The sequence below is a fragment of the Phoenix dactylifera genome, chromosome 3 (assembly GCF_051530095.1).
Source record: "Phoenix dactylifera cultivar Ajwa chromosome 3, Ajwa_hap1_PhDact_Kaust_v1.1, whole genome shotgun sequence".
Classification (NCBI taxonomy): Eukaryota; Viridiplantae; Streptophyta; class Magnoliopsida; order Arecales; family Arecaceae; genus Phoenix; species Phoenix dactylifera.
The window spans coordinates 22,685,846-22,713,186 of NC_143192.1; the positions used below are offsets into that span (position 1 = coordinate 22,685,846).

General features: G+C 46.3%; 1 long non-coding RNA gene across 1 annotated transcript; it reads left to right on the top strand.

The window, feature by feature from the left end:
• The first annotated feature begins 20,332 nt into the window (after positions 1-20,332).
• On the top strand, positions 20,333-23,913 carry LOC149767985 (uncharacterized). Its single transcript, XR_016399796.1, has 4 exons — positions 20,333-20,514; positions 20,561-21,470; positions 21,747-22,283; positions 22,363-23,913. It is a non-coding gene; the product is annotated as an uncharacterized LOC149767985 (long non-coding RNA).
• The last annotated feature ends 3,428 nt before the right edge of the window (positions 23,914-27,341 follow it).

Here is a 27,341-nt window from a genome sequence, read left to right on the forward strand (position 1 = left end):
CATTATAGATCCCACTGCCAAAGCATATGGAATTCTATCCATAGTCTCTCTTTCTTGAGAGGTTGTCGGACAATCTCTTTTAGAGAGGTTAATTCCATGGCCCATTGGAAGATAGCCTTTCTTGGAATTAATCATACTGAACCTTTTCAGTATAGTATCAATGTATGTGGATTGGGATAATCCAAGCAATCTTCTAGATCTATCTCTATAGATCTTCATCCCTAGGATGTAAGATGCTTCTCCCAAATCCTTCATGGCAAATTGAGATGATAGCCAAACCTTTATTCCTTGTAATGCAGGAATGTCATTCCCGATTAAAAGAATGTCATCCACATACAAAACAAGAAATATAATAACTGAACCATTTGCCCATTTATAAATGCAAGGTTCCTCTTCATTCTTAATGAAGCCATATGATTTGATCACCTTATCAAATCGTATGTTCCAACTCCGTGAAGCTTGCTTTAATCCATAAATGGATTTTTGAAGCTTGCACACCTTAGACTCATCTGCAGATATAAAACCTTCAGGTTGCATCATATACACCTCTTCTTCTAAATCTCCATTTAGAAAAGCGGTTTTAACATCCATCTGCCAGATTTCATAATCTAAGTGTGCTGCTATCGCAAGCATAATCCGAATGGATTTGAGCATTGCCACAGGAGAAAACGTCTCGTCATAGTCAATACCATAACGTTGACGATATCCCTTGGCAACCAGACGGGCTTTATAGGTCTCTACTTTTCCGTCTGCGCCCCGTTTTCTTTTGAAAATCCACTTACACCCTATGGGTTTAATCCCTTCGGGTGGGTCAACTAATGTCCATACATCATTGACCTTCATGAATTCCATTTCGGATTGCATGGCTCCAAGCCATGCATCAGAGTCATGCCTCTGCATAGCATCCATATAGGTGATCGGATCCTCATTGTTTTCATCAAGTTCGACAGGATCCCCATCCTGGACCAAGAAACCGTAGTATCTGTCCGGCTGACGTGGTACTCTACCTGATCGCCTTAATGGTGCATCTAAGATGGGTTCTGGATCTGATCTAATCAAATCTGACTCAACTAGTTCAGTAGATGGTGTCGGATCTTCTACATGTTGAACTTCCCTAAGCTCAACATTAGAGCTTTTAGTTCCTTCACTAAGGAATTCTTTCTCTAAGAAAACAGCTCTATTGCTTACGAATAACTTTTGTTCTTCAGCAAAGTAGAAGTAATATCCTTTAGTTTCTTTAGGATAACCAACAAAGAAACATTTGTCAGACTTGGGTTCAAGTTTGTCTGTCTTCAAACGTTTGACATATGCTGGACACCCCCAAACCCTAAGGTGAGACAGCATTGGCTTACGTCCAGTCCACATCTCATGTGGTGTTTTATTTACAGACTTACTTGGAACCTTATTTAGAATGTAGCAGGCTGACTCAAGTGCATATCTCCAAAAGGATATGGGCAGACTTGCAAACCCCATCATGGATCGAACCATGTCTAACAGAGTTCGATTTCTTCTTTCTGATACACCGTTATACTGTGGTGTACCAGGAGGAGTCCATTGGAAGAGAATCCCATTCTCTCCTAAATATGTCAAAAACTCATTGGAAAGGTATTCGCCTCCTCAATCTGATCGAAGAGTTTTAATACTCTTTCCAGTTTGTTTTTCTACTTCATTACGATACAATTTGAACATTTCAAATGCTTCAGATTTATGTCTCATTAAATAGACATAACCATACCTAGAAAGGTCGTCTGTAAACGTAATGAAATATGAATACCCACCTCTAGCATCTGTGCTTATTGGCCCACATACATCAGAATGTACAAGGGTAAATAAATCACTGGCTCGTTCACCTTTTCCGGTAAAAGGTGATTTGGTCATCTTACCAAGAAGACATGACTCACAGGTTGTCAATGATTCACAATCATTAACATTGAGGATTCCCTCTTTACTTAACCTGTTCATCTTGTTCTTGTTAATATGACCTAGCCTATGATGCCAAAGGTAGACATCCGTGACATTATCTATTCTAGGACGCTTACTTGACGTGTACATTACATTAACAGGTTGTGATAACAAGTAGATGCCATTGCTCAATTGTCCATTCATTACAGTAACACCATTCATAATGATATCACAAGAATATTTCTTTATTGAAATTTCATAACCGTTCATGGCCAAAAGGCCTACGGAAATTACATTCAATAAGAATGCAGGACAATAGTGACAATCACTCAAGAAAACTACATGAGAATTGAAAACAAGTTTGAGATTTCCTAAAGCTAGAACTGGAACAGATCTTCCATCTCCAACATTCAGGAATCTCTCGCTGTTTTCAAATCTCTCATTGACCTGAAGTCCTTGCAATGAATTGCATATATTAAACGGACTTCCAGTATCTAATACCCAGGTTGAATTATCACATATAGAGAAATTACAAGGTGTTATCATATAAATACCTTGATCAGCAACTGATTGCCCTTTTCTCTTGCTTAGCCTGTTCGGGTCAAGTGAGGTAAGGTACTGAGGACAATTCCTCTTCCAATGCCCCTGCTTCTTACAATAGAAGCATTCTGCCTGACTTTGGTCATCCTTAATCCTTTTGGTCTGACTATGCTGAGTTTTCAGCTTTCTATACCAATTATTGAAGTTGGGACTAGTCAACTTGTCATTATCCAATAATGAGCGAAGTGACAAACTTGTGGCCATTTCTACATAAAAGAAAATTTGGCTATTAGTATATGAATTGACTAAACACAGTAGACTTGGACTTTAGTCTAAAGATACTCCCACTATTTTATACAAATTGGTAGCCTCTACCTCCAATTCGAAAAATTACTCCTAATTCTTTAGTGGGCACTAGAACCCAATAGATCGCATATAGGCCCGAGTGTGGCTCGGCTAACCCATATGCACCTATTGGTAGGTTCTAAACCAGTTGCTTCACCAAGCAACTTCTAGTGATAATTTTGCCCTAGGTTCTTCGGCAGGCGTGTGGCGCCTCCACCGAATACCCTAGTCAGGTCCAACCATTAAATGATAGGGTTAAGTCTAATCAACTAATAGACGACCAAGCCCGAGTGTGGCTCGGCTCACCTGACCGCCTATTGAAGGTACACTTAACTAATCATATATTGAATGACAATTCCAATGCTTGATAAGTACCAGGCGTGTCGCGCCTCCAATAATTATCAAAACATTGGACCCATTATCACCCAACTTAATGGGAGGCTATGACCTAGTTATCCCCATAACCATTTCATTTTAAGGACCTAATAATTTTAGAGGATTTCATAATTAGGATAGATGAGAAAATTCGGTTAGTCTAATTTCTCCCACTGACTTCACCAAATCAGATTAGACTCAAACCGGTTAAGGAGACACCTAAATCAGTCAAACTGATTTTCCTTATAGGCATGGGCTAACTCGAATCATTAAGTGATCCAATCAAAATGTGATTGACCAAGTCGGTCAGGTAAGTGAGATCGGTGGAAGGGATATGCCATTAACTCGGCAAAGACGAATCAGTGCGAGTAGCTCCCAATTAAAAACCACCGGTCAAAACTGCCAAACTTATCTTAGACACCGACTGGTTAATCAATTTCGATTTGATTACTCAAATGACTCGGGCTACACCTCTGAGCCTAAATCAAGTTCCATCTTGGTCTAATCAAAGACATGGACTTGATCCATCTACAACTATTGTAAATTGATCTAGAATTTTCTTGACCTAATCTAGTTACTACTTAATTAGATTTGATCAATTAATTCTATTTGTCCATGTATGATTCTAACCTTAGGTCTAACCCAATCCTAGGAACTTGATTCAAGCTAACCCATATGCCCAAAGAATTATGCAATGTCAATTAATTGAGTTACAATTCTATTTCATAACACTTAATTCTCAATTAAGTTTAGACTTATGAAAGTTTTGATCATTGCATATTTCTTTTTAATTACATATTAATTACAATCTTTCAGTTCTTAAAACATATTTTCAGATCTGAGTTTTTGTAATTAATCACATGTAATCAGATTAAATTCATGTTTAAGTCATTATATTTAATGTTCATGCATCACATATACATAACAACATGAATTAATACAAACAACATACATCTTATGTATTTGTTTTTTTACTTTTATTTTCAGATCTGATTTGTTCATTAAAATCAGAGATCATATGAATCATAAATTTTATTTAGATCTAATCTAAACAATATTATGATTTCAGATTTATTTATGTTACAAATCTTAACACAAACATGCATCATATGCATTCAAAATTTCAGATCTAGTTAATCATGCATAATCAGCAATTAAATCAATCATAAAAAATACTTTAGATCTAATCTAAGCATGCTCATGATTTCAGATTTAATTACAAGAATTAAAACATAAAAGTTTAAACATGAACCTGGCTCTGATACCACTGAAAGTGAATCCTAGGTTCTTCGGTGTTAAGCATGCGGATTTTTTTTTTTTTAAAACCATGGCTGAATCTGATCGGGTTGCCTACGTACCCCTTCATAAGGGGGATCAAGCCATACGTAGTTCTTTTTAAGTTTTAAAACGCAGCGGAAAAATCGAATCAAATAATTTAATTCATGCATGCTTACAAGATCAAATCTAGAAATCAGCACCTTAAGAACACATAGGATTATGCCGGAATCGTTTAAACAATTATGCTAAAACTTTCATGCATGATTAACTATCAGATCTGAAACTTAAGAACTCTATTCCGATTAATCTCCGAATATCCATTGAATGGATTCTGAAGATATCTCCGTGAGGAGCCCCAAAAGAGGGTAAAACCTCAGGGAATCAGACCTAGATCTTGACACCATAATAAAAGATTAATGTAGGATTAATACCTTTTATGATGGATGAAACTTATGGATCTGATCCTCGACTTCGCAGCCACGCACACGAATGGCCTCTACGAGAAGTCCACGCGAAGTTCCTGAAGAGATCCAATCCTGCGGAAGTGCTAGCTTGCAGAATTTCTTAAGGCTGAAATTTGATCTTCCAAACACTATCAACTTTTGATCCGCCTTCTTGGAAGAACTTGGAGGAAAGGTTTAAAGGGATTGAAGAGGACTTAGATCTGATCTAAAGACTCTTATCAGGGACCCCTAACACTAATGGCGCGGTGGACTTAGAGGAGGAAGAAGTCAGCTAGATTGAATGCAGAATTTTTCCATGCATGAACTAGGGTTCCTCTCTTTTCTTTTCCCTTTTTTCTTCTTCTTTTTCTCTCTTTTTTCCTTGAATTCGACCACCAGATGATGGAGGTCCTTTTAATGTTGCTCTCCTACCTAACTTCATGCCAACCATCCCATATTTGTGGAGGATTTTGTGGGATTTTGAATTTTGAATTCAAAATTCAAGTTCATGTGCCATTACATGATGAAGCTTGATCTAATCTAAACCATTCATCATGTTGCCACTTCCCTCTTTCAATTTCGAAATTCCCATGCCCCTAATCAGATTAGAGGGTCACGTGGTGATTTTGTGGTGATTAAATTCGAAATTCAACCTTAATTAGAAGTGAGATAAAGATAAGGATGGCATATGTCATGAAGAGAGAGAATTTGATCTTATCCAATTCTTTTCATGAATTTATCTCTCCATTTCGACCCATCTAATGATGAAAGAGGTCCCAGATGTTGCCAAGTGTCCCATGACACCATTAAATAAATTAAATTAATTTTTAATCATATTAAAAATCAATTTATGGCGCCATGCATGGATATGTGACAAGTGGATTTCAAGATCCGAATAGTTTCAGATCAAACCCATTTAATTTAATTAAATCCTAACAATTAGAATGATTCAATTACCATGGGTTGAACCTAATCCAATTAGGTCAATCCCTAATTAAGCACAAATTTAATCTAATTTAATTTGGTCAACCTAAGTCCTCTTGATTCAGACCTAATCCAATCAGGTCAAAAACCCTGATTGAGCCCAGAATTGAATCTAATTCAAATTGGCTCATCCTTAGTCTAATTACTCAATCCAATTGAGTTCATTAGCAATCTAATTACTAATTAATCCTCCGATAATTACTTTAATTATTTTATAAGATAATTTGCCAATCGAATTGACCAAATTACCCCTGAATGATTCTTAATCATTCATCAGCCTTCTTGATCAATCAGGAATCTTCTATGCGTGTGACCTCATAGGTTCGAACCTAAGCCGGTAGTATAGGAACGACTTCCTACACTAATCGATGTGACCATCTAGCAATGGTACCCGATGTCCGAATAGGCCGAATATATGCGAAGCAAATATTCTGGAACCCTGAACTATGGTTACTGTATAATTCAATCCCTTTGACTCTTAATGCCAGGATGACTTAGAGCTCACTGTCAACCCTATAATTAGTACATCCATTATGTGATTAACTTTAGATATCCCGTGACTCCTCACTGGGATTACCCTGGCCAAGGTTTTGCTAAATTAATCACAAGACATTATTCCTGTTTCCAGGAGGGGTCAATTCCATCTTGACTCACAACTGACTACGCAAGTACTTGACTGCACCCAGTGACCTTCCGTCACTGAATTAGAAATTCAGGTAGTCCGGTACCAAAGTACAGTGAGTTGCTTGCTAGTCACAGGTTGCGGTCTCAGGTCAGAGGGCCAAACTTATACCCATATCCACTCGGAACATCTCTCGACAGTAGAGCGTTCCGGAATTGGTCACGTTCAGTGAAATGTACTCCTACACTTCACCTGTATGGCATACCAGTGTCTCCACACTCCTTGGTTAAGAGGACAACCAACGTATATGTCACACAACGACCTAATCTCGATAATGTTGTCGTCCTAGTAACAACATATCATTTGGTCGCGAACAAGTTTAAGGACTCAAAGATAAATCCTCCTTTATCATAACATAAGTCCTAAGGACTTCATCATATAAGAGTTCATTTGAAGATGAAATGATGAATAATGCCAAATAATACTTTATTAATTTGTCAATTTATTTACAATATTCAATCATCAATATGCTGACGATTGACATTTAGGATACAATTCCCAACATATTCGGCCTATCCGGACGTCGGATACCATTGCTAGATGGTTACATCGATTAGTGTAGAAAGTCGTTCCTATACTACCGTCTTAGGTTCGAACCTATGAGGTCACACGCATAGAAGTTTCCTGATTGATTAAGAAGGCTGATGAATGATTAAGAATCATTCGGAGGTAATTTGGTCAATTTGATTGGCAAATTATCTTAAAAAATAATTAAAATAATTATTGAAGGATTAATTAGTAATTAAATTACTAATAAACTCAATTTGATTGAGTAATTGAGCTAAGGATGAGCCAAATTGAATTGGATTCAACTTTGGGCTCAATCAGGGTTTTGACCTGATTGGATTAGGTCAGAACCAAAAGGACTTAAGCTGATCAAATTAATTTTAAATTAATTTGTGCTTAATTGGAGATTGACCTAATTGGATTAGGTCCAACACAAAGTAATTAATTCAATTTGATTGAGTTTGGATGAGCCAAAATTGAATTGGATTCAATTTGAGCTTAATCAGGGCCTGACCTGATTAGATTGGGTTCAACCAAATTGCTTTATTTTAATCCAGGTTTGACCTAATTTGATTAGGTGCAACCCAAGGGGATTAGGCTCAGATGATGTGGCAATTAGTGGTGACATAGAATTGGATTTCATGAATTTTAAATAGTCCAAAATTAATGTATGGCACATGAACCCATTGCTTGATGCTTGGCGACATTGCTTGGTGTTTGAATTTAAATTTAAACATTAAGCAATGTGTTAAATGATTTTAATCACTCAAACCGTCAACGAAGGTGGTGTATGAGTTTTTGAATGGATTAAATTCGAATTTCAAGAGGTGAGTTCGAAAATATGAAGTGTTTTACCTTGCCGCATGGATTTCAAATCCTCCCCCCTTGCGCATGTGTTTAAAGTTTGAATTTAAATCAGATTTGGTTGAGATCTGATTGGGGTGGTTCATATTCCATTGCATGCGCCAACTAAAGGAGGATTTCAGGAGCTAATTTTCAAATTTTGAATGAAATTCGAAAGCCATTAAAAAGGGGTCAAGATGGGCGCCGGCTAGAGCATCCATTGCAGCCTTCTTCCTCACATAACTCCTCTTCCTCTTCTTCTCCATTTTAGCTAGGTTTTTCAGGATTGATATCTAGAAGATTCAAGATCAAATCTGAGTCCTCTACATCCCTTACAAACCTCATCTCCATCTGCTTCAAGACGATTGATCAAGAGTTGATTGAATTTCGGCGAGCAGATTTCAGCCTTCAAGTGTTCTGCAGCTGCTAGCATTGTTGCAGAAGAAGATCCTTCAGGGCTTCACGTGTACTTCTCGTAGAGGCCATTCGTGTACATGGCTGCGAAGTTAAGGATCAGATCCACAACTTTCATTCATCATAAAAAGGTATTAATCTAGCATTAATCATTTATTATGGTGTCAAGTTCTAGGTCCGATTTTTCGAGGTTTTACCCTCTTTTGGGGCTCTTCATGGAGATATTTCCAGAATCCATTCGATGGATATTCGGAAATTAATTGGAATAGAGTTTTTAAGTTTCAGATCTGATAGTTAATCATGCATAAAAGTTTTAGCATAATTGTTTAAACGATTCCGACATAATCCTATGTGTTCTTAATGTGCTGATTTTTAGATTTGATCTTGTAAGCATGCATGAATTAAATTATTTGATTCATTTTTTCGCTGCATTTTTTAAAATTTAAAAAGAACTACATGTGGCTTGATCCTCCTTGTGAAGGGGTATGTAGACAACCCAATCAGGTTCAGCCATGGTTTTCAAAAGAAAAAAAATTCAGCATGCTTAACACCGAAGTACCTAGGATTCACTTTCAGTGGTATCAGAGCCAGATTCATGTTTAAACTTTTATATTTTAATTCTTGCAATTAAATTTGAAATCGTTAACATGTTTAGATTAGATCTAAAGTACTTTTTATGATTGATTTAATTACTCATTATGCATGATTAAGTAGATCTGAAATTTTAGATGCATATGATGCATGTTTGTGTTAGGATTAGTAACATGAATAATTTTGAAATTATAATATTATTTAGATTAGATCTAAATAAAGTTTATCATTCATATGATCACTGATTTTAATGAACAAATCAGATCTAAAAATAAAAGTGAAAAAATAAATACATAAGATGTATGTTGTTTGTATTAATTTATCTTGTTATGTATATGATGCATGAACATAAAACATAATGACTTAAACATAAATTAAATCTAATTACATGTGATTAATTACAAAAACTAAGTTCTGAAAATGTATTTTAAGAACTGAAAGATTGAAATTAATATGCAATTAAAAAGAAATATGCAATGATCAAAACTTTCATAAGTCTAAACTTAATTAAGAATTAAGTGTTATGAAATAGAATTGTAACTCAATTAATTGACATTGCATAATTCTTTGGCCATATGGGTTAGCTTGAATCAAGTTCCTAGGATTGGGTTAGACCAAGGTTAGAATCATACATGGACTAATAGAATTAATTGATCAAATCTAATTAAGTAGTAACTAGATTAGGTCAAGAAAATTCTAGGTCAATTTACAATAGTTGTAGATGGATCAAGTCTATGTCTTTGATTAGACTAAGATGAAACTTGATTTAGGCTCAGAGGTGTAGCCCGAGTCATTTAAGTAATCAAATCGAAATTGATTAACCAGTCGGTGTCTAAGGTAAGTTTGGCAGACTCGACCTGTGGTTTTTAATTGGGAGCTACTTGCACTGATTCTTCTTTGTGGAGTTAATGGCATATCCCTTCATTGAGGCTAAGCCCTATTTGAGACTAAGGCAGGCTTCCACCAATCTCACTTACCTAGCCGACATGGTTAATCACATTTTGATTGGATCACTTAATGATTCGAGTTAGCCCATGCCTATAAGAAAAATCAGTATGACTGATTTAGGTGTCTCCTTAACCAGTTTCAGTCTAATCTGATTTGGTGAAGTCAGTGAGAGAAATTAGACTAACTGGATTTTCTCATCTATCCTAATTATAAAATTCTCTAAAATTATTAGATCCTTAAAATGAAATGGTTATGGGGATAACTAGGTCATAGCCTCCTATTAAGTTGGGTGATAATGGATCCAATGTTTTGATAATTATTGGAGGCGCCACACGCCTGGTACTTATCAAGCATTGAAATTGTTATTTAATATATGACGAGTTAAGTATACCTTCAATAGGCGATCAAGTGAACCGAGCCACACTCGGGCTTGGTCATCTATTAGTTGATTAGACTTAACCCTATCATTTAATGGTTGGACCTAACTAGGGTATTCGGTGGAGGCGCCACACGCCTGCCGAAGAACCTTGGGCAAAATCATCACTAGAAGTTGCTTGGTGAAGCAATTGATTAAGAACCTACCAATAGGTGCATATGGGTTGGCCAAGCCACACTCGGATCTATATGTTAGATGTATGCCCTAGAAGCCAATCTGGCAGACAAATTATTTATTCTGGGACATAAATTTGTACTTGACTTTATTATTATTGAATAATAAATGGGCATCTTTTCATTCATATTGTTTATGTGTCTATGAATCGTCCAAGAAATTAATAAGATGATGATACATATTCTCAAGAGTTGAGAATTTGAGCCATGTATCATTGGTGATTAATTTCTAAATGCTCCTGATCAATAGATCATCATGAGGACGGTGATCGATCCGATCAGTGCACAGATCGCTTTCCTTATGGATGGACGAGACTCGAGTCCACAGTGTAGGGACACTGAAGTGAGAGTGCAGGTGTTTGCTAGAGAACAAGGGTACTGAGCGTGACTAAGACAAGAAGTCACTTGGATGTCTATCCACTCGTTAGTGACTTACTTGATGTTGCAGTAGTGTGACTGGTCCTTTGACCTGCGGTGCTTCGGCTACTCACAGTGAGGTTATTGTAGTTTGACTGCACATATACATGGTCTCTAGTTATATGGGTCCTTGTTGTGTAGATTGGCTGCAGTAGGTTCACTGTAGGAGTAGGGTATGCACTTACATAGAATCTATCGACCTTGATAGAAGAGGAGTGATCCTATGTGATTTATTAGACAGAGTTCTAAGACCTTGGCCAGGGCAGTATATACAGTGGAGAAAGAGTTTTCCACTATCGAACTCAAGTCAAATAAATCTAGACATATGACAGACGACGGGGTTTGACGAGTTATCCATGACCTCCGATCTGTAGGAATCCACGATAGAAGGACTGTATCATACGATAACTGCACCTAGAGGTTCATCATTCTATTTTGTTGGGTGGCCACTACATACTGCTAGGTGTCACTGGTGGATGGTGAGACTCACAGGGATCATCTTGATGGTCGATAAACCCTGATGAGTTGAGTTGAAATTGTTTCAACCCATTGAAAAGAGTTTTCAATGATATTGTGATAGAGATTGCAATATATCTCACTACCAGTCAGAATGGAACCTATGGGGTCACACACATTAGAGGTAATGACCGATCCGATGGTTGAATGTGATTAGGAATCACAAATAATCAATTAGATTGATAAATGAAAATCCGCTAAGAGTTAGTGGTTAGAAGAAGGAACAATTGCAATCGAATTGCAATTTAATTTAATTAATTAAATTTAATTAATTGGACTTGATCATGAGTTCTACTTGGAGTAGGATCCTTGGAGTCCTAATTGGATTAGGATTTCAAATTAAATTAGAATCCTATTTGGAATAGAATTTCTAAAGTCCTAATTGTCTTAGGGCTGGAATTTAATAAGTCCTAATTAGATTAGGATTATTTTAAGTCCTAATTAATTTTAAATTTAATCTAATTAATTTCATGACTCCTAATTGGATTAGGATTGAAGAGTTCAATAGAGTCATGGTTCAATTAAATCCTAATTAGATTAGGATTTGGAGGAAATTGAAATAGGTGCATATAAATCCTATTTTGACTAGGATTGGACTCATGCATTAGACCCAAACCACCTTGCCACTTAATTTGATTAAGTGATTAATTGAAGGGGATATGAGGGAGGGTCGTAGGCCCCTTGATTGCTTGCATGAGAAGTAAAAAAAAAGGGAGCAAACCCCCTCCTTGCTGCCGAATTGAAGAGATAAGGGTGAACTCCTAAAAAATAGGAGTTCATCCTTATCACATTGAAAATAAAAAAGAGGAGGGGTTCGGCCCCTCCTCTAAGGCTTTTCTCTTGGGTTTCATGGCAGCAAGTCTTCCCTCCCATTCCTCTTTTCAGCAGAAATAGAGAAGGGAAGAAAAGAAGCTTGGGTGGCCCTTCTTCCTCCCATTCTTGGTTCCAACAAAAAGAAAAAGGGGAAAGGCTGAAAGTGTTTTGTTCTTGTTCCCTTTGATCCATCCTTCTTCCTCCTTCTCCCTAGGCATTCAAGAGTTGATTGAAAGGAAAAACCTCAGCCATCTAAAGCCATCTCTGCAAGGGAGCTAGCACCCCGGGGAAATCCAAAGGCTTCAATCGAATCATTACCTCGTGTGGATACCCGTATAGGCCGGACGTGTGTGCGGCTTCCATCGAACCTTCTACAAATCCACGTGAATCAGATTTGCAGAGACCATCTACCCGCATAAGGTGAAGATCTGATCTTCTTAATGATTTTAAAATGGTTTAAAATAATTTAATTCTAATCTATTTGCAAACGAATGGTTTTAAAATACGTTCATGCGATGAACAGATCCCGTATAGTTTTTTCCGTTGCAATTTGAAAATTATTTCGAATTTTCATGGCATATATGGGATGCTAACAGTGGTATCAGAGCCATGTAGATTAAAATTAGAATTAAATTTTTCAAGGTATTTTAGATCTGAAATTTAAGGGATTATGCTTGCTGAAATTTATGTATGCAGAATTTTCAGCTTGCCGATTTTTCTGCATATTAATATTTAGATGCTTAGATTAATGATTCTAATGCTTTGATAATATAATTACAAATGTTTAGAGTCACATCTAGCATGATCAGCAAGTCATGAGATGGAATAATCAATTAAATGACAGATCTGAAAATAATTTTTATGCATGTGATGCGTATGGTGATGATCATGGATGAACCCTTTTGAATGTGCTGAAATGTTCTGCGATGTTCTGTGATGCATGTAATTTTAATTTTCAGATGCCTGCGTGCATCTTAAATTCATGTATTAGAGACCTGCGTGTCTCATGAAAAAGGGTTGTAATTTATTCTTTTATTTTATTTTAATTTTTAAAGCAATCTGGGATGTAATCTGTGATGTGTGTTGCACGTCGATGGTTGATCGATATGTACATCAACAAGCTCAACATGCGCAGATCGAGATCAAGGGTTGATTGAAGATGGATCAAGGAGTTAATCACAATTGGACCTAGAGGATCAAGATCGAGTCAAGAGTTGAAGACGATCAAACCAATTGACGTGCATGTGCTTGTAAAATGATCCCATCCTGGATCCATGATCATCACCATTTAATTTTATTTTTGATAAATGCCTGGATGTTTAATGCTTATGTTTATGCAGGTAGATTTATATTTGCATGAGATGTGAATACGCGATCGAGTGAGACCTAAATCGAAACCTCCCTAATCAGTCGAGGGTGAACCAACATGAGTTAGTCATATTTGATTAATTGATCTAATTGGTGTCTAGGCAAGCCTATAAGGTGGTTACTTAATTAGAACCTTACTCTCTTAGTAAGGGGAGCCTCCCACCTGCTTACCTGGCCAATTATTCGATTACCTCTTATGAAAAACTCAAGTTGCAAACACTAAGACTTGATTATGCAATATTAAGTCCATAGGTCTTCCATCGTAGTAGAGCTGCTAAGGTCTTTTCGGTGTTGATTTGTCTCGGCTGGACACAGTGGGCAAGTTGCATCGGGGGACTGGACCTCTCTATTAGACATGAGATGTTGCGGGGTAAAGGTGGGGTTGGGCACCAATAACTATTAGGTGAGGACCCAATGACGACTTTATTTCTGCGGTTATACGGTGGGTCTGACTTAACTAAGTAATGGGGCCAATAACTATTAGGTGAGGTCTTCATGACTTAGAGACCAAGTACCACTACAATTTGCTTGAGAAGCATTGTACAAGAGTTGTACACTCATCCATTTATTGAAAGAGTAGATGCCCTACAAGCCAATCATTTGATGGGTTTTTCTTTGTAATCCTCCAAATCATGTACTTTGACACTCGATATATATCAATAAAGGCATTGTGTTTCATCATTTGCTGCTTATCTATTTTATTATTGGATGATGAACCCCATAAATTAGGACATTGGTTTTAAGGGTTATGATGAGATCATACCAGTGAGACCTAAAATCCTAAAATCCTAATTTAGAATATTCCCAGTCAAATTGGTATATTGAGTCGAGGATCAATATTACCGGAAAGACTGGCACATCTTATGTATGCTCAATGTAGAGGGTGATTGATCTCACAATCACTTGTGTGAGACACTAATACAAAGATGTGGGTGCTCATTAGAGGAATGAGTTCACTGAAATGACCAGCCATGAGAACATCTTATGGATTCTTACTTAATTATCAAAAGATGGTTGTCATAGTGGGAGTTGTGCAAGTGATCCTTAGACCTGAGATCACCATGGTACCTTGTGCACTTGAAGTTATGTTTTGGTTTACCCTCATTCACGACATTGCGTTGTGTACGGGATATTCTGGATATGGTGGATTTTGTACGAAGGTTGTGAGTAGGTCAACAAGGAATCAGTCACTTCTAGTAAGAGAAGGTAACATCCTACTTACTCTAATCTTATGATGATTCAAGAAGCCTTTGATCAAAGCAAAATGAATATTAGAAAGAGTTTCTAATGTTTCATTGTTTGAATTATCATATAAAAGATTGAGAGAGACATGAATAAGTGATTGAGTTTGATATTGATCCATACTCGAGCACTTATTCAGGATGTAGTATGACTGAGGGATTGAATTGCACAGTAACTTTCCACTAAAGGGTATGTTTGGATTTGTCCAATACATTCCTCATCTTCCGGGTAGACATGATACGTTGCTAGACGTCAATCATGTCTTGTGGGTTGATCGGATCAAAGAGTTTGATTAGATCAAAGCATCAGAAAGGTTCTGATTGCTAAGTCAGGTTTAGCACTAAATTGAACCTAAATTGGATTAGAGGTATTCTAATCAGGTTAGGTCAACTTGTACCTGCACCTACTGCTGGCTAAGATAAGGAACCCAATGGGTCACACACAAGGGAATTGATCAAGGGTCTAATTGGATTAGATCATGTTTGCAAGATGAACATACTAGCACGTGTTGCAAACCCTAGCTCCTGATTCAAATTAAATTCGAATATGATTCTTAGATTTGGTTGATCTAATATGATTAGATCATGACCTAATATGGGTTAGCCAAGAGTTGAAACCCATTTGGCTTTAATTAGACCTGATTTGATTAGGTTTAATATTTTTTTTAAGTTGGTTAAACCCAATTGGATTGGGTTTGATAGGGCCTTCACTTCTGGACCATTGGATCGCTTCCTGGATGAAGGATCTGGTCCACTGGTTGGCGCCTTCATCTGGACCATTGGATGGCTTTCTGGATGAAGGATCTGGTCCACTGGTTAGCGCCTGAATCTGGACCACTGGATGGCTCTCTGGATGAAAGATCTGGATCGTTGCTCAGCGCCTGAATCTGGACCACTGGATGGCTCTCTGGATGAAAGATCTGTACCGTTGCTCAGCGCCTGAATCTGGACCATCGGTGATGGCATCTTACTTCTGGACCATTGGATGGCACCCTGGATGATGATGTCTTGATCTGGACCATTAGATGGCACCTAGATCTGGACCATTGGCTTTGGTTCACTGCATTTGGGCCCTTGGATCATCAGGATTTAAGAGGGAGATGTGAGAAAGAAGTTGATACACCCTTCTCCTTAGCACCCCATCATGATGGGATGCATCTCTTGGCACATGCCTCATCATGATGAGGTGTGTGGATGGGATGCATCCCTTTATGATGCATCCCTCCATCTCTTATAAATAAGGAGGTGCCTTGGGGTTCTAAAAATCATCCAAGAAAAAGCCTCTCCTTCTCTCTCCCTTATCCCTTCTTTCTTACAAGCCTCTCTCTTTTGTCCTAACCCAAGACAAGAGGGTCTTCTTTAGGACAAAAAGGCTAGTGAATGTTTTAGAGGTAGAAAGGAAGAAGTGAAGGAAAATCAGCCAATTAAATCCTTTGGAAGGATTGAACAATTAGAATCAAGTTTTGGTGGAGCTAAAGTCTTGAACCCATTCCTGTGTGGATCAACATCGGAGGGTGAACATTTGGGCACCTTAGGACATCTTCAGATATATTGGATATAGCGTGATAGGTATTCTTCTATACCAAGATTATATTTTCTACATTATTTGTGTTGCTGGTGGTCCAAACCGAGAACGATTGACACGACGGTGTGAACGGGGTTCCGCCTGAGTTGTCTTGGTTGGTGCTGGTTGCGCTCCACCTTCCGCCAAGGAACCTGCAAACAAGCCTTGCACCACCACCAGGGTGGTGATGGCCCTCCGACGGTCAAGTCAGAGGAGATTGGAGGAGGAGAGATGATAATCACAAGTGGGAGAGAGTGCTCTGGGAGGTATTGCTTACCCCCCCCTTCTCCCCCCAGCCGCGTATATACCTGGCTGGGAGGTCTCTCAGGGGGGTTTGTCGTCGTGGGGCACGATAGAATGGCCACTGACATGGCCGTTACGGGGCGTCGTGGAGCAGCGCTGGGTACGGCCATGACAGGGCGTAGTGGAGCTCCGCTTTGTACGGTTGATACAGGAGATCGTGGGCAGCATCGGGTACAGCCGTTGCAGGGAGTAGTGGAGCAGGAGGCCGCGGCGTGCCTCTGGAGAATAGCCTGTCGTTATCAAAAGATCTCCGACTCGGGGTCGGAGTGCTGGATCATAGGGCAGCCGACCCGGGGTCGGGCTGCGAAGCCGAGGAGGTCCGACTCGGGGTCGGAGTGCTGGATCATAGGGCAGCCGACCCGGGGTCGGGCTGCGGAGCCGGGGAGGTCCGACTCGGGGTCGGAGTGCTGGATCATAGGGCAGCCGACCCGGGGTCGGGCTGCGAAGCCGAGGAGGTCCGACTCGGGGTCGGAGTGCTGGATCATAGGGCAGCCGACCCGGGGTCGGGATGCGAAGCCGAGGAGGTCCGACTCGGGGTCGGAGTGCTGGGTCAAAGGGTAACTGTAGCTTTCCTGGATACGCGTGCTGATCACGTGGGGCATGGCGGCTTAATTCCCCCATAACAGTAGCCCCCCACTTCCGAGCCTGGAACCAGAAGGGGAACAGGTGAAGGGAGTGATGTTTCGAGATTGCCGCCATCCTTCGGAGAGGCGCGCGCGCTTCAAGCTTCCCGCCTTCTTTATGGCGTATGGCGGTTGCTGCTGACCTGGCAACCTGAGGATTTCGGCGGACATCCTTCCTTAATGGTGTCGATTCGCCTTTGGGGTGCGAGCGACCCTTCGGCGGCCAGGCGTCTTCTGGCGTCATCGAGGCGTCACTTGCCCTTTCGCCTATTTAATCGGGGGCCCTCCCCCGTCCGTCTTCTTCTTTACGGACATTTTCGAGTTTCTCCTTTGCGCTGCCATTGTTGCCGCCGAAACGTTCGCTTGCTTTTCCTTTGACGCTCTCGGAGCCGTTCTTCCTCCTCTTCAAGTGAGTTTCCCACTCTTCTACTTTGAGCTCTTCATACTTTTTCTTTTTGTACTAGTGCACCCCAGTCGTTCCGGCCTTTCCCTCCTTCTTGACCCCGTCCTGACCGTAGATTTATTGGCCATTAGGGATGGGCGAAGTGGGAGCAGATAGCATCAAGTCAAAACTGGTCGCCGAGGACTTAGACGGATTTGTGGCTCGGTACCACCTTCCCGAGGCCTGCAATGTCACGCTCCCAGGGCCTGAGGAGAGGATGTCTCATCCTCCTCGAGGGAAGATCGCCATCAATGAGGGCATCCTCCAGGCCGGGTTCCGCTTTCCCCCTTCAGACCTAGTCTTACAGGTGCTCCGGGGTTTAGGAATGGCACCGACGCAACTGGTGCCGAACTCGTGGCGTGCTCTGACGGTCTTCCAGGTTCTCTGTCGCTTGCATGCGATTCCCGCCACCTTGAACGTTTTCTGGGAGCTCTACGGCCTGAGTGGCCACCCCCAGGACAAAGGGTGGTGGTGCTTCGCAGCGCGGCGAGGGTGCGGCCTTGTCAAGGAGGGTCCTACCTCCATTCACCACTGGAAGGAGCGCTTCTTTTTCGTTGATGCAGACCCCTCCTGGGAAATCAGGGCAATCTGGGGGACGCCGGTGAAGTCCCCAATTGGCCTGTCGAAGTTGTCGAGGGAGGAATCCGAGGGCGTCGCCGCCTTGAAGGGGTTGGTCGCCGAGGGCCAGCTTCCCCCGGTGGGCCGCCTTATTTCTGAGGATACCTTGGTGAACGTCGGTTTGAGCTCGGTCCCCACCGACCGTGAGTCCGCCATCGTTTCTTTAGCTCTTTTCTTCTCTTTCGTTCCTTCTTCCTTTCGGTTTCTCAGTCCCTGACTATCCCGTCCTTCTTGCAGAGGTCGACGACGTCATGCGGTCGGTGAAGACGAAGGCTGTTGGTAGGGCGTCCCTGCTGGAAGCAGTCCGGAGGAGGAAACGAGCTCTTCCGAGCGGGGCCCCACCGGCGAAGAAGTCCCGTAAGGAGATACCTCCGATGCCGACCGACGAGTCCGGGCCCACCGGTCAGGGAGATGTCGTGGGCACCGACCGGCAGCTGACGCTGTATCAGCCCTCCGGTGGTAAGGTTGCCGCTACTCCGGAGGTGCCACCTGAGCCTGCTCAAGACGGACGGGTCGGACGTGATCGGTCCCCGACCCGGCCTTCGACTCGGTCGGCTCCTGATGACTCGAGGAGGGACGCGCCGAGGCCCCGGCCGAGCGGGACCCTATCAATTCCTGGGGCGACCCCCGCCCCGAGCGCGATCAGCCGGACTCTTCCCCAGGCGATGGATAAGGGTAAGGCTGCAGAACCACCATCCGGCTCCGGGGAGAAATCGGAGTCTGCCTTCACTACCGATGGCGCCCGAAATCTCATCGAAACAGTGTTGCTGGAGAAGGACCGTCGGCGGGTCCGGGAGTTGGATGTCTCTGACGTTGGGGCCGCCAGCTGCGTCTGTCTCATGTCGGTGAGTGTTCTTCTGGCCGTCTTTCACCATTTATTGGCTCTGTTGTTCTCCGCCTGACTCCCTTATTTTTCCTATTTCTTAGCTCGCCCAGTACATGATCCGTCTGGAGGAGTGCTACAAGGAACAGGCGGGGCTTTTGGCGAAGGCCGAGGACCGGCTGAAAGCAACGGAAGAGGGAGGCCGGGCTGCGGCAGGCAGGACGACCGGGGACCTCGAGGCGAGGCTCCGGGAGGCCGAAGAGCGGGCACTCGGCTTCGCCGCCCTGGAGGAGCAACTGTCAGAGGCTCGGGAGCAACTCAAAGCCGCCTCGGGCCTCGAAAGCAGGGTCAAGAAGGCGGAGGAACGGGCTGAAAAGCAGTCCCGGAAGATCGCAGACTATCGAGAGCGGTGGGAGAAGGCCCAGCGGTCTGCCGACAACGCCTGCGACCGAATCCGCTCTTTTGAAGCCAAACTAGGCGAACTGGAGTCGGCCCTGGAGAAGTCATGCACGGACGTCCAAGAGCTCCGTTCGCGCCTGAAGGAAGCCGAGGCCGCTCGGGTTGCTACCGAGGCGAAGCATAAAGAGGCTCAGGCTGATCTGCTGAGGGTCTCCTCTGAGGCCGAAGGCCGGATTGTGGCGAAGGTCTTGGAGGCCAAGGCTCAGATTATGGAGCGAGCTGAGGCGGAGCTGGCCGAGAAGAGGGCGGAAATCGGGCGTCAGGCGGTAGAGGCTTATCGCCAGTCCGCCGAGTTCGCCCATGATATGTCGGAGGCAGTGCGGACCTATCGCCAGTCTGACGAGTTTGTCCATGACGCGTCGGACGCGGGGGCCGAAGCCTTCACCTTGGGCTTCGAGGAGGGCCTGGCAAGGGTGTCGGCTAAGTATCCCGAAGTTGACCTGAGCGAGATCTCCCTCCTCGACTCCTCTCCGGCGCCATCGCCTGCTGGTTCTCCTGCTGCTTCCCTACCTCCCGCGGACGAGCCCGGCGTTCCCGACCCGGGAGTTCCTCCAAGCTGACCTCTTGTACCTTTCATTGTCTTCTTTTTTATTTTTGTATGTCGGCGTTTTGCCCAATTGTATGGGCCTCGGCCCTGAAAATTAATGCACGTTGAATATTTCTTCATCTCGCCTTCGTCCTCTTTTTTTTTTTTTTTTTTTTTTTTTTTTTTTTTAGCTCTTGGTTGCGTCTTGCTGACTTTTGATTCCCGAAGTTCTTCCGGCGCTAGGCCAGGCATCCGAGGGTTAAACCTCAGGAAACTCTTCCGGCGCTAAGCCAGGCATCCGAGGGTTAGGCCTCAGGAAATTCTTCCGGCGCTAAGCCAGGCATCCGAGGGTTAGGCCTCAGAAAATTCTTCCGGCGCTAAGCCAGGCATCCGAGGGTTAGGACTCAGGAAACTCTTCCGGCGCTGAGCCAGGCATCCGAGGGTTAGGCCTCAGGAAACTCTTCCGGCGCTAGGCCAGGCATCCGAGGGTTAGGCCTCAGGAAATTCTTCCGGCGCTAAGCCAGGCATCCGAGGGTTAGGCCTCAGGAAACTCTTCCGGCGCTAAGCCAGGCATCCGAGGGTTAGGCCTCAGGAAATTCTTCCGGCGCTAAGCCAGGCATCCGAGGGTTAGGCCTCAGGAAATTCTTCCGGCGCTAAGCCAGGCATCCGAGGGTTAGGCCTCAGGAAACTCTTCCGGCGCTAGGCCAGGCATCCGAGGGTAAGGCCTCAGGAAATTCTTCCGGCGCTAAGCCAGGCATCCGAGGGTTAGGCCTCAGGAAACTCTTCCGGCGCTAAGCCAGGCATCCGAGGGTTAGGCCTCAGGAAATTCTTCCGGCGCTAAGCCAGGCATCCGAGGGTTAGGCCTCAGGAAACTCTTCCGGCGCTAAGCCAGGCATCCGAGGGTTAAACCTCAGGAAACTCTTCCGGCGCTGAGCCAGGCATCCGAGGGTTAGGCCTCAGGAAACTCTTCCGGCGCTGAGCCAGGCATCCGAGGGTTAGGCCTCAGGAAATTCTTCCGGCGCTAAGCCAGGCATCCGAGGGTTAGGCCTCAGGAAATTCTTCCGCTCGCTGGTCGGCCAAGGCTGGCGCAAGCCGAAGCGACCGGTCGGGGCTTCCGGCTAGTCTGCTCCCGGGATGATCATCGGGTTAGCCAGGCATCTGAGGGTTGTCAAGCCTCAGGGAAATTCTTCCGGCGCTAAGCCAGGCATCCGAGGATTAGGCCTCAGGAAACTCTTCCGGCGCTAGGCCAGGCATCCGAGGGTTAGGCCTCAGGAAATTCTTCCGGCGCTAAGCCAGGCATCCGAGGGTTAGGCCTCAGGAAACTCTTCCGGCGCTAAGCCAGGCATCCGAGGGTTAGGCCTCAGGAAATTCTTCCGGCGCTAAGCCAGGCATCCGAGGGTTAGGCCTCAGGAAACTCTTCCGGCGCTAAGCCAGGCATCCGAGGGTTAGGCCTCAGGAAACTCTTCCGGCGCTAAGCCAGGCATCCGAGGGTTAAACCTCAGGAAACTCTTCCGGCGCTGAGCCAGGCATCCGAGGGTTAGGCCTCAGGAAACTCTTCCGGCGCTGAGCCAGGCATCCGAGGGTTAGGCCTCAGGAAATTCTTCCGCTCGCTGGTCGGCCAAGACTGGCGCAAGCCGAAGCGACCGGTCGGGGCTTCCGGCTAGTCTGCTCCCGGGATGATCATCGGGTTAGCCAGGCATCTGAGGGTTGTCAAGCCTCAGGGAAATTCTTCCGGCGCTAAGCCAGGCATCCGAGGGTTAGGCCTCAGGAAACTCTTCCGGCGCTAGGCCAGGCATCCGAGGGTTAGGCCTCAGGAAATTCTTCCGGCGCTAAGCCAGGCATCCGAGGGTTAGGCCTCAGGAAATTCTTCCGGCGCTAAGCCAGGCATCCGAGGGTTAGGCCTCAGGAAACTCTTCCGGCGCTAAGCCAGGCATCCGAGGGTTAGGCCTCAGGAAACTCTTCCGGCGCTAAGCCAGGCATCCGAGGGTTAAACCTCAGGAAACTCTTCCGGCGCTGAGCCAGGCATCCGAGGGTTAGGCCTCAGGAAACTCTTCCGGCGCTGAGCCAGGCATCCGAGGGTTAGGCCTCAGGAAATTCTTCCGCTCGCTGGTCGGCCAAGGCTGGCGCAAGCCGAAGCGACCGGTCGGGGCTTCCGGCTAGTCTGCTCCCGGGATGATCATCGGGTTAGCCAGGCATCTGAGGGTTGTCAAGCCTCAGGGAAATTCCGCTCGTTGGTCGGCCAAGGCTGGCGCAAGCCGAGGCGACCGGTCGGGGCTTCCGGCTAGTCTGCTCCCGGGATGATCATCGGGTTAGCCAGGCATCTGAGGGTTGTCAAGCCTCAGGGAAATTCCGCTCGTTGGTCGGCCAAGGCTGGCGCAAGCCGAGGCGACCGGTCGGGGCTTCCGGCTAGTCTGCTCCCGGGATGATCATCGGGTTAGCCAGGCATCCGAGGGCCGAGCCTCGGGAGATTCCACTCGTTGGTCGGCCTAGGCTGGCGCAAGCCGAGGCGACCGGTCGGAGCTTCCGGCTAGTCTGCTCCCGGGATGATCATCGGGTTAGCCAGGCATCTGAGGGTTGTCAAGCCTCAGGGAAATTCCGCTCGTTGGTCGGCCAAGGCTGGCGCAAGCCGAGGCGACCGGTCGGGGCTTCCGGCGCAAGCCGAGGCGACCGGTCGGGGCTTCCGGCTAGTCTGCTCCCGGGATGTTCATCGGGTTAGCCAGGCATCCGAGGGCCGAGCCTCGGGAGATTCCACTCGTTGGTCGGCCTAGGCTGGCGCAAGCCGAGGCGACCGGTCGGGGCTTCCGGCTAGTCTGCTCCCGGGATGATCATCGGGTTAGCCAGGCATCCGGGGGCCGAGCCCCGGGACATTCCACTCGTTGGTCGGCCACTTGTCGCTCGCCGCCCATCGGGATTTCTCCGTGCCCAGCCGCGACCGTGTTTCTCCTCTCCTCCAAGCGTTGCCTGGGGGGAACACGAGAAGGGTATTAAACGCTAATTAATGCGTTACCTGGGAAATCAGATCGCCAGTTGCTGCTGGTGAGGAGTGTTAGTTGAGCGGCCGCGATACGCGGGTTCTTCGAGGAGGATGCGGCCTGGGCGCGAGCGGAGACACGTGGACCTAGGGGTATACGACACCCGGATTGTACTGCACAAAGAATGCGATTTAAGGAGAATGACGCTTAGGAAGTCGCGGGGAGATACGCCTCGGGAGCCGGAACGGCTCCGGATTCAGTGCGCCTGCATTTATTGGAGCCACCCGTATCGGAACTACCAGGGGGCCGCAGCTTGGCTATAAATACAGGTGCAGGTACGATGGAATTTGCCAAGCCGGAGCTGCAGGTTGCCATGGATCGCGGACCTCCTCCTTGGCATATGACTGAGAGACTCCTGTCGAAGGAAAGGGGAGGCGCTCCCCTTACAACTTCAGCCAACTAGCCGTTTCATCTGGGATCAATAAGGAGGGTCTCCCCGGCGGAACTCCGCCCTAGGCGTTTCATCCGGGATCACATCTCCCCTCCTTGAAGTTCAGCCTCCCGGTTGAGCTCTGCGCCGGACGCTCAATCCGGGACCGCGCCACCATATGCTCCTCCCCCTTGAATCCCTTCTCTTCCCTACCACTGGGGAAGATGGGAATATCCTTTGGAGGCGGCGTTCCCCTGGGGGCAGCGGGAGCTTCTTCTGCGGCGGCTCCTCGTCTTTTTGGTGAGGTGCTGGATGGCGCCTCCGGTTAGAAGCACCCACTTCTGGCGGGACTGCAGCCGCCCTGGGTTGAGGGTTTGGGTCCCCACCTCTTCTTTACTTTCTTTACTCCCTAATTCCCCTCTGGGAATTCCTTGTAATCACACGAGCACGCCATTGTAACCAGAAATTATTGAAATGAAAAGTGTTGCACCTTTTTAAATTGTCTTTCTGGCCTTGTTGTTCTACTGGTAATACATCCGCAGGTTAGCGGAATTCCAGCCCCTTGGAATTTCTCGGCCATCTAGGGCTTCCAACTGGTAGGAGCCAGGTCGGTTTACCCAACGAACTTTATACGGGCCTTCCCAATTTGGCGCTAGCTTCCCACCTTCCGTAGGTTGAGATGCCTTAGCTCGCCTCAGCACCAGATCTCCAATTCTGAAAAGCTTCGGTCGGACTTTGGAGTTGTAATATCGGGCCACCCTCTGCTGATACATTGCCATCCGAACCTGAGCCATTTCCCTTGCCTCTTCCAAGAGATCCAAGTTCCCTCGGAGTTGCTCTGAATTGGCCTTGGGTCGGTGCGCGGCCACCCGAGGCGAGGGGAGTCCGAGCTCCACGGGGGCAACGGCTTCCGTGCCATAGGTTAGGCTGAAAGGCGTCTCTCCAGTAGGAGTCCGTTGCGTGGTCCGATACGCCCAAAGGACATTCTCGAGTTCCTCGACCCAAGCTTGCCCCGTCCGGCCGACCCGCGCTTTGATACCTTGGAGGATTGTACGATTTGTGACCTCGGCCTCGCCGTTGGTTTGGGGATGCGACACGGATGTGAACCGATGCTCGATCCCGAATTCCTCGCAGAAGTCCCGGAAGTGCTTGTTATCAAACTGTCGACCGTTATCCGAGATGAGGACCCGAGGTACTCCAAATCGGACAATGATGTTCTTCTTTACGAACTTCCGGACTTGTGCCTCCGTGATGGTGGCCAGTGGCTCTGCCTCCACCCACTTGGTGAAGTAGTCGATGGCGACAATCAAAAATTTCCGCTGGGCCGAAGCGACGGGGAATGGTCCGAGGATATTCATTCCCCACTGTGCGAAGGGCCAGGGCGCGGTGATTGGCGCCAAGGGAACAGAGGGGACTCTCTGGACGTTGGCGTGGCGCTGGCAGGCGTCGCATTTCCGCACGTGGTCCTTCGAGTCCTCCAACAAGGTCGGCCAATAGTAGCCTTGCCTCATGATCTTATGCGCCAAGGACCTAGCCCCCAAGTGCGATCCGCAGATGCCTTCGTGGACTTCGCCGAGGGCATAGGCCGCTTCCGCGGGGCGGAGGCACCTTAAGAGGGGGCGGTAAACGAGGTCCGATACAGCCTCCCTTCATAAAGTACGTAGTGGGCGGACTTCTTTACAAGCCGCCGGGCCTGATCTTCGTCTTCAGGGAGGATTCCTTCGGCGAGGTAGGCGACGAGCGGGTCCATCCAAGACGGCTCCGGGTCAATTGCCATCACCGCTCCAGCCCCGTCAATGCTCGGGGCATCCAGGGTCTCCAGGTAGATTGCCCTCGACAAGTTGTGCGCGTCTGCGTCCACTAGGCGGGACAACCTGTCGGCCCTGGCATTTTCGCTCCTTGGGACCTGCTGAATGTCAACACTGCCGAGGTCGGGAATGAGTGTTTGCACCTTCCGGACGTAGCTCTGCATGGTCGGGCTCCGCGCCTCGAACTCCCCTCGAACCTGCCCGACCACCAGCTGGGAGTCGGTGAAGACTTTCAGACGCCGGACGCCGAGCTCCTTGGCGAGTTTGAGTCCCGTGACTAGGGCCTCGTACTCCGCCTCATTGTTGGTCACTGTAAATCCGAACCTCAAGGCATACTCGGCTATCACTCCATCGGGATTGGTGAGGACCAGCCCAGCCCCTCCACCTTCAGGGTTCGACGACCCGTCAATGTGGAGCGTCCAGATCGGGAGATCGAGGCTGGGTGTCTCCGGCGGCTTAGGTTCCGCCTCCTGCACAGTGCACTCAGCGAGAAAGTCCGCGAGCACCTGGGCCTTGATGGCTGGTCGGGGCTGGTAGAGGATGTCGAACTCACCAAGTTCTACTGCCCACTTCACCAGCCGTCCCGCATTCTCTGGATTGCTGAGAATCTGCCGCAGTGGTTGATCGGTCAAAAGGGTGACAGAATGAGCCTGGAAATAGGGGCGAAGCCTCCTGGTCGCAGTCAGCAGCGCGAAGGCGATCTTCTCAGCCTTCGTGTACCGCGTCTCGGCATCCCGGAGGACTCGGCTGATGTAGTACACAGGCTTCTGAAGTCTTGCCTCTTTCCGAACCAGTACTGCGCTGACTGCGGTTGGGGAGACCGCCAGGTAAAGGTAGAGCATCTCCCCCTCTTGCGGCTTGGACAGCAGGGGAGGAGACGCCATGTACTCCTTGAGCTGGTCGAACGCCGCTTGACATTCGGCCGTCCAGAGGAAGTCTTTTGGGCGCTTCAACACCTTGAAGAATGGTTGGCAGCGTTCGGCCGACTTTGCCACAAATCGTCCGAGCGCGGCGACCCTTCCAGCGAGCTCCTGAACCTCCTTCACTTTGGTCGGAGGGGACATATCTTGGATGGCTTTGATCTTGTCCGGGTTAGCCTCGATCCCCCGTTGGTTGACAATGAAACCGAGGAACCTCCCGGCCGAAGCACCAAAAGCGCACTTCGCTGGGTTTAGCTTCATGCGAAACTTTCGCAAGGTGGTGAAAGTCTCCTCCAGATCTGCAATGTGCTGGTCTGCATGGCGGCTTTTTACCAGCATATCGTCCACGTACACCTCCATATTCCGGCCGATCTGCTCCTTGAAGATTTTATTGACGAGGCGCTGGTAAGTGGCGCCAGCGTTCTTCAGACCGAAGGGCATTACCTTGTAACAGTACAGCCCCCGGTCTGTTATGAAGGCAGTTTTCTCCTCGTCCTGTGGAGCCATCATTATTTGGTTGTAGCCGGAGAAGGCGTCCATAAAAGACAGTAGCTGATATCCGGAAGTCGCGTCGACCAGTTGGTCTATCCGTGGAAGCGGAAAGCTATCCTTGGGGCACGCCTTGTTCAGGTCGGTGTAGTCGACGCACATCCTCCACTTCCCGCTCGCCTTCCGGGCAAGTACGACGTTTGCCAGCCACTCGGGGTAGCTCACCTCCCTTATGAAACCTGCCTCCAAGAGTTTGTCTACCTCCTGGTCGACCACCCGGATCCGATCCGGGGCACAGTGTCTCTTCTTTTGCTTTACTGGTTGGTGGGTCGGGTCGACGCTGAGGGCGTGAGAAACGACCTCCGGGTCGATCCCAGGTACATCGGCCGCCGACCAGGCAAACACATCTGCATTGGCTCGGAGGAATTCCACTAACCGGAGCCGAGCTTCCAAGTCGAGGTTGGCACCGACCCGGACCGTGCGGTCCGGGCGGCCTTCTTCGAGGGGAACTTCGATTACGCCCTCAGCCGGCTCCCCGTGCCGCAAGG